General features: G+C 42.2%; 1 protein-coding gene across 5 annotated transcripts in view; it reads left to right on the forward strand.

Moving 5' to 3' along the window:
• Window positions 1-267: 267 nt before the first annotated feature.
• Foxn2 (forkhead box N2) overlaps window positions 268-12,285 on the forward strand; it is a 43,724-nt gene continuing 31,706 nt past the window's right edge. For 2 of the 5 annotated variants that reach the window (XM_070025549.1, XM_070025555.1), the window contains exons 1-2: window positions 268-385; window positions 10,204-10,304. The gene's annotated coding sequence lies outside the window, so the exon portion shown is untranslated. Of the gene's footprint in view, window positions 386-1,110; window positions 1,177-10,203; window positions 10,305-10,632; window positions 10,665-12,285 lie in introns of those variants that run through there. The other 3 variants (XM_070025550.1, XM_070025553.1, XM_070025554.1) reach the window with 3 other exon arrangements.

A 12,285-nucleotide genomic window follows, 5' to 3' on the forward strand; every position in this document is an offset into this window, starting at 1 on the left:
GGACTCGCGGTGTTGGGCCGCCCGCAAGGGGCCGCCAGTAAATGGGTAGGAGGGAGGAGGAGACGCGGAGGGGCGGGGCGGGCCGAGGCTCGGTCCGGAGGGGTCGCGGGAGGCGGGAACGGGAAGGAGGGGGCGGGGCTAATCTCCGTGGCGCCGCGTTGCCATGGCAGCGGGGCTGGGAAGGAGGGGGAGGAAGCGAGCGGGAGGAGGGGGGGGGGAAATGTGGTGCTGCCGCGGCCGCCACCGCAGCTGCCGCTGCCTGCTCATTGCCGTGTCTTCCCGGAGGCGGCTGCTGCGAGCCGCAGGCAGCAGCTGCGGTGCTCTGCCATATTGTGTCTTCCCCGGTCCGCTCCTCGCCTCCCCGCTGCGGCGGCCGCAGCTGACGGTGAGTCCCGGGCCGAGCGGCGGGGCTCCCGGGCGCGGAGGCAGCGCGTGCGGCCGGCGCGGGGCGCGGCTGTCCCGCGGAGGACTGGCGCCGGCGCGGGTGTCCCCAGCTCGCGGCCGGCGTGGCATGTGGGATCCCCGCGGGAGGGGGGGGGGACGTGTGGAAATGAGGGCGAGTGTGGCCCCGGGAGGAGTTAGGAGTTGTTCCCCAGGTCGCGGCGGAAGCCGCGGTGGCGGGGAGTGCGGTGTTCCCGGTCGGGCTGGGCGTCGCGGCCTCGAGGGCGTCCCGGGCTCGCTCCGGGGCGGGCTGGGGGATCTGGGACCGGGAAAGTGCCCCCTCCGCCCCGCGGGAGTCTCTGCAACGCTGCCTCTCCGCCGCCCTCCCCCCGCCCCGCCCCGCGGAGCGGGACGTGCCGGGCGTGGAGTCCTCGTCCGGCCCGGGCGAGACTGGCCGGGCCCGGCGGAGTCAGGGTCCCCGGGAGGCGCCGGGCGCGGCCCGAGTGAACTTCGGACGGCTCATTTCCCGGATGGGGAGGGTGGGCGGCCGGGCCCGGGGCCGTCTCGCCGCGGCCGGGGGCGGGGGCCCTGGAGAGCGGCCGTCTGGACGGGTTGAATGTGTTCAGCCTTGCAATGTGGACACTTCCTGTCGGCCGTCGCCCCTTGGGGGCCTCGGTCCTCGGGTCCTCGGTGGAGGGAGAGGCCTGCGGTGGGGAGGGGAGAGGGGAGACAAGCCGTCGGAGTCGGCCCCGCCGCCGCGGCCCATCTGGAACCCCGGAGGGCCCCGTACCCCATGTGCGTGGCGCTGAGTCCGCTTCTCGCTCTCAACTCCACCCCTTCCCCTCCCTCCCCGCCACCCCCCGCAATCGCCTCCGCAGCCTGCACGAGTTGGGGTGGCCGGTTGATTGGAACACGACGTGCGGGGTCTTTGGGCACAGTTTAGGTCTGCAGGGTTTGCTTTGTTTTTAAATTTCTCTTTCGCCTGACGGGGTTACACACCATGTCTTGGTGTGCAAAGAAACGGGACGGACTTTTCCCAGCCCGGTCCCCGGGGGAGGAGAGTGTCTCTCTGGGAGTTGGTGCTGTGTCTCGCGTCTTTCTTCTGGTCGTGACAGCCACGTGGCCGGCTGAGCGCCCCGCGTGCTCGCGCGGCGCGGCGCTGGGGCCCCAGGCCTCCCTGCTAGCCTGGGGTTTTGTGACCTGGTGCCTTCTGACACCGGGCGTCGCAAACAGCGGAACAGTTTTTGTCTCTCTCTCTGTTGCATCCAAATCCTCCTCTGATTTGGGAGTTCTGGCGAGAATGTTGTCTTGACATTTTCGCTGCCTTCGACTGTTTTGATGATTCACTTTTAAAGGCTCGGCAGTGTTAGATTCCAAGAGTGATGAGGATAATATAATAGCACATTACGGAATTACTTAACATTGAAAAAACAATTTGGGTTTCCAAACCATCAATGAAGAGATAATGAAATAGGAGTTTTCAATCTTTTTTTTTTTTTTTCTTTTCTTTTTGTGTCCGTCGTAAGGCTTGAACTCTGGGCCTGGGCGCTGTCCCTCAGCTCAAGGCTAGCGTTCTACCACTTGAGCCACAACCACTTCCCGTTTTTTGGAGATAAAGAGTCTCACGGTCTCTCCTGCCCGGGCTGGCTTTTAACGGCGATCCTCAGATCTCAGCCTCCTGTGTAGCTGGGATTACAGGCGTGAGCCACCGATGCCTGGCGAGATTTGATTCTTTAACAGTTAGGCTCAGTGAAGAGGTATGTAGGTGTCCCGTGCAGAAAAAAGGATACAGTTGCAAAATGAGTGTTTTCTGATCACTGAATGCAAAGCTTAGTTGAGAAAGAAAAGTAAATTAGGTGACGAAATACTTGTCTGAAGCAGGAAGCACTGTAAACACTCTGAAAGGCACTTGCAACATTATTCCACAGACACAGGGCATAATCTTATTCTCAGAACAAGTGTTGCTTTTTGTATGGGGTGTGTGTGTATGTGTGTGTGTGTGTGTGTGTGTGTGTGTGCTTTTTTCTTTTTGCTTATGTGGTGCTGAGGAATCGAACCCAGGGCCTCATGCATGCAAGGCAAGCGCTCTACCACTGAGCCATCTTGCCAGCCCTCTTTCTTTTTTTTTTTGTCGGTGGGGCACTGCCCCGCAGCTCTTCAGCTCAAGGCTAGCACTCTACCACTTGAGCTACAGCGCCATTTCCGGTTTTCTGGCGGTTAATTGGAGATCAGAGTGTCAGGGACTTTCCTGCCCTGGCTGGCTTTGAACCGCAATTTTCAGATCTCAGCCTCCTGAATAGCTAGATGTACAGATGTGAACCACCGGCACACAGCTTCTAACATTTAATGTTCCAGGCCCTGTTATAGGAACTATTAAAAAGAATTTCCATTTATTATTATCTCTTTAGGCTTTTAAAAAAGTTTTTATTACCATACATTGTTTGTGCATACAATATATTACCTCACCTATATCACTTCTCTTTAGGGTTTATCATCTCACCAAATAGGATCTTTGACCACTTAGAGGAGTCTTATTTTCTGACATATATATGTTTAATAAGAATTTGATTATTTTCTGAGTAAAGGAAAAGTAGGATTTGTATTCTTCTTTCTTTTAGAGTTGAAAAAGTCTGTCTTTTCAAGTGTAGGGTTGAAAAAATAACCAACTAAGGATGGCCTTGCAGACATCTTTTGAATTTAAATATGGTTTAATAGCCCCTCCCCCCAAAAAGTCATGAGCTGGTGAGTAATATAAAGTTCTTATTTGAATGCAGTGGGGAAGCTGTGGAACAAGTTGGAGAAAGCAGTTTCAGAAAAACTGGAACTTACAGATCATTTGCTTTGGTTGCATATAACTTCATAATAAACACTATAGACTTAACACCTCTTGGTATAATCTAATTGATACCTATTTTTTTCTCCCATTGTATGAGAATGCTGCCACTGTAAAAGAATTTGTTTTACTTTCAAAGAGATTTTGGCTTCTTATATTCCTTATTTCCTTCATCCCAAAATTTTTATTTAAATAAATCATTTACAGAAAAGTTGCATGGTGTACACAGAATAATACCTCACAGTTTCTCCTATTGTTAACTTTTTACATTAATATGGTAATTTGTCATAACTAAGGAAGCAAACTTGCTACATTACTGTTAATTAAACTACATGTTTTATTCAGATGTAACCAAAGTTTCTCCTAGTGTTCTTTTTCCTGTTCCAGAATTCCAGGTTTTCATACTTTGCAGGTTGACTGTTTTAAGAAGTCCTAGTTAAAAGTGCTTTATAGAATGACCCTCAGGGGCTGTGAGGTTGGCTCAGTGGTAGAGCGCTTGCCACGCATGCCTCCCTCACCCTGGGTTCCATTCCTCAGCACCATGGAAGCAGAAAAAAGCCGGAAGTGGTGCTGTGGCTCAAGTGGTAGAGTGCTAGCCTTGAGCTGAAGAGCTGAGGAACAGCGCCCAGGCCCAGAGTTCAAGCCCCACAACTGACCAAAAAAAAAAAAAAAAAAAAAAGACCCTTAATTGATTTGTTTGATGCCTGCTTCCCTTCCTCCTTTTCCCTTTCTCCCTTCCCCCTTCCTTCCCTTCTTTCTCTCCCTTCTATTTTTTCCTTTTTTCATGGTACTGAGATTTTGAGTCAGGTCTTCCCACTTGCTAGTTAATAACTCTGCCACTTGAACCATGCCTCCAGCCCACCATGAGACTGGGTTAATGGGCTTTAGGGAGGTGGGTAACAGATATCGTACCCTTCCCAGGCCATCTTATCAAGAGTACAGACCAGCAGTGTGATAAAAAGTGATGCTAACTTTGATGGTATGAGCAATATTTTTATTTTCTAGTTTTTTTTTTTTTGCTTGCTTGCTTGTTAGTTTTGGGAGTATTCGGCTTTGAACTCAGGGTCTCTAGGCAGGCACTTTACCACTGAGCCATACCTCTATTCCTTTTTGGAATAGGGGTGTCAGGGTCTTGTATTTGTTCATATTTGCTCATGGTCAACCTGGTTTTTTGCTGGTTAATTGGAGATGGAGTCTTGTGGACTTTCCTGCTTAGGCTGGCTTTGAACTGAGATCCTCCATATCTCAGAGGCCTTCTAAGTAGCTAGGATTATAGCTACTGGTGTTCAGCTAAAGTTTTCAAATACTACTTGGCCTTGCCTGAACTGTGATCCTTCCATTTATATCTCCTATATAGCTGCGATAACAAGCCTGTGTTATCATGCTTAGTTCATTGGTTGAGATATGGGTGTTGCTGCTTGGCCTTGCCTGAACTGTGATCCTCCCATTTATACCTCCTATGTAGCTGGGATGACAAGCATGTGTTATCATGCTTAGTTCATTGGTTGAGATATGGGTGTTGCAAATGTTTGAGCTAATAGTTGCCAATATTCTTCCATCTCTGCCTTCTGAGTAGCTGTTACTATAGTTATGACTTACCAGGCTTGGCTGTTTGCTGGGTTTTACTGACAGCCCCTTCTGCCCTTTCCTTCTACACTATATTCTTTGGAAGCAAGTCACTAAGTACAACTTGAGCTGAAAGCCGTTGGCCTAATTTTGATTTGTGTATTTTTTATTTTCCTCAAACTCATTATTCTTTCTGTAAAAAAGAAAACATTTAAATTTTGACATTTTTTGAGCATCTACTAATTCGAATGATGAGCACTAGAAAAAATTCTACACTTTGAGTCTGTCTCAAGTAATCATAAAATAGGATTTACTTCCTCACCATAAGTCTTACTTTAATTGACTTTCACGTATAGAAAGTTACTGAACCCTAAAAGGGTAAATAAAGCTCTTAATTAACTATTTAGTAGATATGTTACTGTCATAAGGTTTAATGCATGTACAGTAAAAATAGCCATCTTTTTGCTACCAACACATATCATGAAAAAGTATTTAAATTCTTCCCAACTAGATATATTAAGGTTACTAGGATAGTTTAATCATTAATTATCTGTACATTTTTTAAAGGAAAATTCTTTCTCTGATTGTATTTTCATACATAGTTGGTACTTCTGCTACTCAGAGTCCTTTTTTTATTCTGGAGAAGTGATTTTTCCCTAAGTGTGTTAGGGAAAATATATTGTGAGGAAAAGAAAAACAAGACACCCTGGGCTGCTGTCTTGCTTGCTCTCTCTCTCTCTTTCTTACATCATGGGGCTTGAACTCTGGACCTGGGTGCTGTTCCTGAGCTCTTCAGCTCAAGTATTTTCTGGTGGTTAGCTGGAGATAAGAGCCTCACACTTTTCTGCCTGGGCTGCTTTGAACTGTGATTCTCAGATCTCAGCCTCCTGAGTAGCTAGTATTACAAGCGTGAGCCACTGGCATTCGGCCTGGGCTGTTTTTCTTTATAAGAGCAATGATATGGGGCAAAAAAGAAGTTGAAGCTATGTTGAGCACTAGTCAAAGTCTTAAAAGTGATGATAAAGCTTATTTTGGAGAGAAGTCACTTTAATAGAAGAGTGATGCTGTTCTAACATTGTGAATTTTATTAATTGCCAATTTTATTGGAAGTAAGTAAATAAAACTTGTTGAATTAGGATTCCAATTGTTTTATGGAATACTGGGTTAACCACAAGATATTCTTACTGAAATTCCATCAGTTCTTTGCTGTGTACTCAGGTTAGCTTCACATTCCCAGTACTTCTGGATTATAGACATGTTCCATTATGTCCATCTTTGAAATTCTTTCTAAAATGTGTTTATACACTTTTAAGTTTTACAGTCCACCGAGCAGAATTTTATATCAAATTTCACAGTGATGTAGGATTAGTTATTTTGAGTTTTATACATAAACTTAAAGGAAAGGAATTGAGGAACTTAATAAACTTGTATCTGTGTGGTTTGTTTCTTTATCTTAAAAAGGATTTTTTTGGCTGGGCACTGGTAGCTCATACCTGTAACCCTAGCTACTCAGGAGGCTGAGATCTGAGGATAATGGTTCAAAGCCAGCCCAGGCAAGAAAGTCCATAAGACTCTTATCTCCAATTAACTGTCTGAAAATGGGAAGTGGTGCTGTGGCTCAAGTGGTAAAGCACAAGCCTTGAGCTGCAGAGCTGAGGGATAGCGCCCAAGCCCAGAGTTTAAGCCCCATGACTGATTCTTTTTTAAAAGAGGGAAATAGATTTCTTACAAATTATTTGCTGTACCTTTTTCCTGGTATTGGTGGGTCATCCTTGTAATCCTAGCTGCTCGAGGCTGAGACCTGGAGGATGGATATTTGCAAAAAATGCAAAAGTTCATCTTCAATTAACCAACAAAGACAGACTCAGAGATATGGCTTAGGTGGTAGAGTACTAGCCATGAGCAAGAAAGCTGAGAGTAAAAAGCCCCTACAAGCCCTGGTACTGACACTCTTCCCTCCCGCCCCCCCCCCCCCCCAATTATTTTTGGTTTCAGTGCTATTTCCTTTTATGCTGATTGGACAACATTATGTAAATGTGGTACTGGGTATTTGAATATCACAATAAAAAAGCACAAACTCCTTGTACTATATAATCTGAAGCCTTGAGAAAATGGGTATTTGCCAGAATGAGATGTTTGTATTTTTATTTTGATCTGCCCTGGAAGTAAAAGGGAAAAATACAGTAGGAAATTTCATGCATTGTATGTAGTAAGCTGTAATTAAGTTTTGAAGTTTTAGTCTTAGCTATGTATGTATAAGTGGCATGGATCTCTAAAAGATCAATTATTATGGAATAGTATCAAAAGTTTGAGAACTACTGGTTTAGTGACAGATGGGGATGGTAACCAAGTAATCATGAATCAGAGTTTCTGTATAGGGTGCTATACAAAAAAAAAAAAAAAAAGAAAGTAATTCAAGAAGGTATTGGAGAAATGACTTTGAAGCGTAAAGGACTGAGCTTAAATACCTTTCCCTTTGAGGTCTCATGATGTTTTGCTAAAAAGTATGTGTATGTGTTATACATAATATAGGATATATATATGTATGTTTGGAGAATGTATGTATCTATGCACACATGTATGTATGTATTTGGTTCCATTCCACAATTTGGGAACACTTTTAGGCATAGGAAATTTGACCATTATAAGCACATATGCTTTAATGAAATGCAAAAGCATTTTATAGAATGACTATTATCACAACTATTTATAAAAATCACATCTAGGGGCTGGGAAGGTGACTCAGTGATAGAGTGCTTGCCTTGTATGCATGAGGCCCAGAGTTCGATTCCTCCACACCACATAAGCAGAAAAAGTCATAAGTGGCACTGTGGCTCAAGTGGTAGAGTGCTAGCCTTGAGCTGAAACACTGAGGGACAGCACCCAGGCCCAGAGTTCAGGCCCTACGACTGACAAACAAACAAACAAAAATCACATCTAAAATAAAGTTTAAGGGGTTGGGAAGGTGGCTCAGTGGTAGAGCGCTTGCCTTGCATGCATGAGGCCCTGGGTTCGATTCCTCAGCACCACATAAGCAAAAAGAAAAAAGCCGAAAGTGGTGCTGTGGCTCAAGTGTAGAGTGCTAGCCTTGAGCTGAAGTGTTGAGGGACAGCGCCCAGGCCCAGAGTTCAGGCCTCACGACTGGACCCAAAAAACAAAACAAAACAAAAATAATAAAGTTTAAAAAAATATTGGAAAGCCAGTTATAGCTAAGACAAAAATAGTTGTTTGGAGTTGACTATAAAATGCTACTTCTAATTTTTGTAACATTATCATCTGCTGGCTATTATTAACAGATTAAGAGAAAAAGTTGCCTATTTTTCCTTTGAATTGGGAAGACTGTTGTTACTTACTTCTGAGATTATCTAGAGAATGTTTCCTGGAATGTACAGATCAGACCCTTTGTTGTTAAGCCAGTTTGTACATTTTATCAAGAATTGTATGCAAAAAGGATCACAGGTTCAAGGCCAGCTTAGGGTACAAAGCAAACCCCTATCATAACAACAAAAAATCCAGAAATTAAGCTATTGTTAAAGAATTGCAGGAAAAAGTAAACATATCAGATAAACCAAAAAATGAGAGAAGAGTGCTCCTTTTGCCTCAGCTTTTCAAGTGCTAGAATTACAGGCATGAACCACCCAAATTTCATTTTGGTTAGGATTTAGATTATTGCAGTGATACTTAGTCTTCTGGTTTTATAGACATCAAACTTAAAATAGCAGAGCCAGAACCAAGATCTGTCAGACAACAAATATTTGAGCAGTAAACTAAATAAGCTGGCCCTGCCCCTTTGAAATTTCAGCCTGTCAGGAAAGGTGTATATTAAACCATTCTGGGTGTGGTAAATATTACAGAAATATAAGGTGCTGCAAGAGAATTGAACTGGGAACCTTGCTAGCCTGAGATACTAGAAATTTCTTAAGATTCTAAAGCTGAGATGTGAATGATAGAGCACTTAGCCAGAATTAGGTGGTATAAAAGGTTGGTTGTAAAGGCCCTGACAGAGGAAAAAACATGCCTTACTCAGACTTGTAAAGGGTAGAAAATAAAGGAAACAGTGGTTAAACTAACAAACAAACATGGTCAGAGAAGTTGGACAGTGGCTAAATCTTGCAGGGTCTTGTACACCATGTTGAAGATTTTGACCTTAGGGCACTTTGATGAGTTAAGCAGGAAATGGCCATTGCCAGATTTATCTTCAAAATGATTGCTTTAGACATATTATGAGCAACTTGGATGTAAGGGGAGTAAAGTTAGAGAAGATACTGTCAGAGTTTACTGTATATTAGAGTTTCCATTTATGTATACTACCTATTTAGCTGTCTAAATTAAAAGTCATGATTACTTGGACTGTGTGGTTATAACAGTAAGATACAGATTTGAAATCTGGGGGATTTACCCATTCTGAAATTTATCTGCAGGCTAGAAAGGTGGCTGAGTGAGTGGTAGAGTGCTTGCTTCCCATGCATGAGGCCCTGGGTTTGATTCCTCAGCACCTCTTAAACAGAAAAGCCAGAAGTGGCGCTGTGGCTCAAGTGGTAGAGTGCTAGCCTTGAGCTGAAGAGCTGAGGGACAGTGCCCTGGCCCAGAGTTCAAGCCCCATGACCAACCATACTTATTCTACTCCAATTTCCTGATAGACCATGGAAATCACAAATGCTTATTCTCCTTAGATATCTCCAAAGCATATGAAATTGAACCAACAGGTAAAAGAAAACAAAATGATACTGTGAGCACTCACCTCACTCCAAAACAAAACAAAAACCCCATCTATTTTCCTTTCCAATATTCCTTATATTATCAAAGAGAATTATCAGATTTTTATTAGATTGCTTATTATATGGAGCTGAAGTAGATATAGCTTTTTAGAATTTAGGTTATATTTCATGTTTATTCCAAGTTTATTTTGAAACTTAAATGTTCATTGTGGTTTACTATATAATGTTTGGGGTTATTCTGTTTAGTAGGATAAATATATTTAATAATTTTGTCATAAGTGTGTTTTTGTTAAAGTATATAGATTAGCTAAAATCAGTATAATTCTGTGTTAATCATGCCTTTGATTTTAGAATTACATAAAATTAGTATATTGAACCAAGCAGTATATGTTTCTTAGTTTTTATGCTTTGGGTCAAGTTTGATCACTCTTAGTAAGATTTTATTGTTCACCTTTATTAGATTTATTTCTTACAATGTTTGTGCTTTAGATGCTATTTTCAGAGGAGAAGTTTAATTGGCTACAGGAGATTTATTGCATGATATTCAATGTATTAAAATCATATGCATAAATTCTGAAGACAAAGAATACCATTTGTTCAAATGCCAACCAGATTTACCCTTGAACTGCAGGATATTAGATGTTTATTTTTTAAGATTTCCTTAATTTTTCTTTCTTTTTTATTCCTTTTTTCTTTCTTCCTCAGTTTTTTGTGAGACAGGGTCTGGGTATGTATCCCAGGCTGGAGTGAAGTTTGCGGTTCTCCTGCCTCAGCTTCCCACAAGATTGCAGACACCACCACACCAGGTTAATTTTCTTCCTTTCAAGTGTTACTTTTCAAGTATTGTAAGCTGTCAGAAAGTTACAGTGCTGATTGGCTAACTGGGTACCCATGGTATGTTATACTTCTTACTAGTTATTTTTCATTCTTTTTTAATTTCTGTGTTATCCAGGTGGGTTTTCCCTCCCTTTTTCTTTTCTTTTCCTGTCTTTTACATAGTCTTGTTCAGATATGGAATTGATTGCAATCCCAAATTGAGAAAGTGGATTTTCTAAACTAGATTTATTCTGAGAGCCATTACTGCCACCCTCTCTTCCTTTTGTCCCTTTCTTCTTTCCTAGACTGACCTCAAACTTGCAATTCTTCTGCCTTAACCTTCTGAGTGCGTAAGTTTACAGACACCGCTACTCCTGGCTTTTCTTTCTATTATTTAATAACAGGGAAAATTGCTATCTTAGGGAATAGTAAAAGTTTACAAGTTATATTATTATTTGTTAACAACTTTTAAAAAAACATTGCCTAGAAACAACCACTTTTCTTATTGGAGAAAGCAATTTTTATTCAATTTAGATCTTTTGTGGTATTGCTTTTTGACATCTGTATTCTGTGTAAAGTAGAATTGTATGCTATTCATTGTAATAAAACCTTTTTGTTCTTTATACAGAAAGTATCTTTTTTTCTGTTTACTGGTAAGAAGCAGTGATGTTTCTTTTCTGGCTTATCAAATTATTACTTTTTAACTTTACCAAGATTCTGGTGAACAACTGCCACATTGTTTTGGAGACAAATTTTGTAACAGTAGATAGGGGAACTCTTTTTCTGTGTAGAAAAGGTACAAAATTACAAAACTTTGGATTTGCAAGAGTATCTGGGCAAATTAGGTAGGAGAAAAGTGGGTTCAGTGACTGCCACATATGATTTACTTTTCTCTCTCCAGTTTGTTTTTTTTTCTCCAGTTTTAGTGATAGCTGCTTTTAGCATGGGTTGGTGAAAAGTTCCCACTCAGTTTTATTTCCTTTTTAGCCCTCATTTCAGAAGCAGTTTTTCCATGAGATAAATCTTTGTACCCTTTGTTTTCTGCTTCCTTCTCCCCCACCCTAGAAAATGCAGCTGCACACATTTTTTTTGTTTGTTTCGAGACAATGGATCACATGCTGTGTCACCTAAATCTATGACCAAGAGACAGTGTTATCCCTAAGAGACCATAATGCTTCAGTTGTCCTGGATACATGACATCATGTAGCATTATAATCAAATATACATCTTTTTGCAATACATTTGGGATTTGGATATACCCTACTGTCAGTGTTGGGTTTTACTGAGTGAGTACTAATTATAATGGAGAATCATAATCATATAATGATTATAGGAAAAATAGGAGTTCCTCTTTTCTTTTTGGAGACAAGCTACACTTTGTTTCACTCTAACCTTAAACATTGAAGCTTCCTGCGTCAGACTTCCAAATGTTGAGATTATGACCACCACTGTGCTGTGCTAAGTTTTTATACTCTACTACCCGCTTTACCTAAGGGTAACCAAGTTTTTCAGATATTTGAGATTTTAAACCATTCACTTATCTGGTGTTGTATAAGGGTTACCAGGGATTGAACTAAAGTTTTGTTTTATATATGTATGTATGTATGTATGTATGTATGTATGTATGTATGTATGTATGTATGTATGTATGTATGTATGTATGTGTCATTCCTAGGGCTTGAATTTAGGGCCTAGGTACTGTCCCTGAGTTTCATTTTGCTCAAGGTGCTACCACTTGAGCCACAACTCCATTTCTGGTGATTAAATGGGAATAAGGGTCTCATGGACTTTTCTACCCTGGCTGGCTTTGAATTGAGATCCTCAGATCTCAGCCTCCTGAGTAGTTAGGATCCCAGTGGTAAGCTACCAGCACCCAGCTAAAGTGTCTTTTAAAGTATAAGTATTTGTTAGATTTGCGTTCATCCTTTAAGAAAAAAATCTCTGCTAGTAAATGTGAGGCTTCATTTTGCC

This window comes from Dipodomys merriami, unplaced genomic scaffold, assembly GCF_024711535.1.
Source record: "Dipodomys merriami isolate MVZ:Mamm:240054 unplaced genomic scaffold, mDipMer1.0.p SCAF_17, whole genome shotgun sequence".
Classification (NCBI taxonomy): Eukaryota; Metazoa; Chordata; class Mammalia; order Rodentia; family Heteromyidae; genus Dipodomys; species Dipodomys merriami.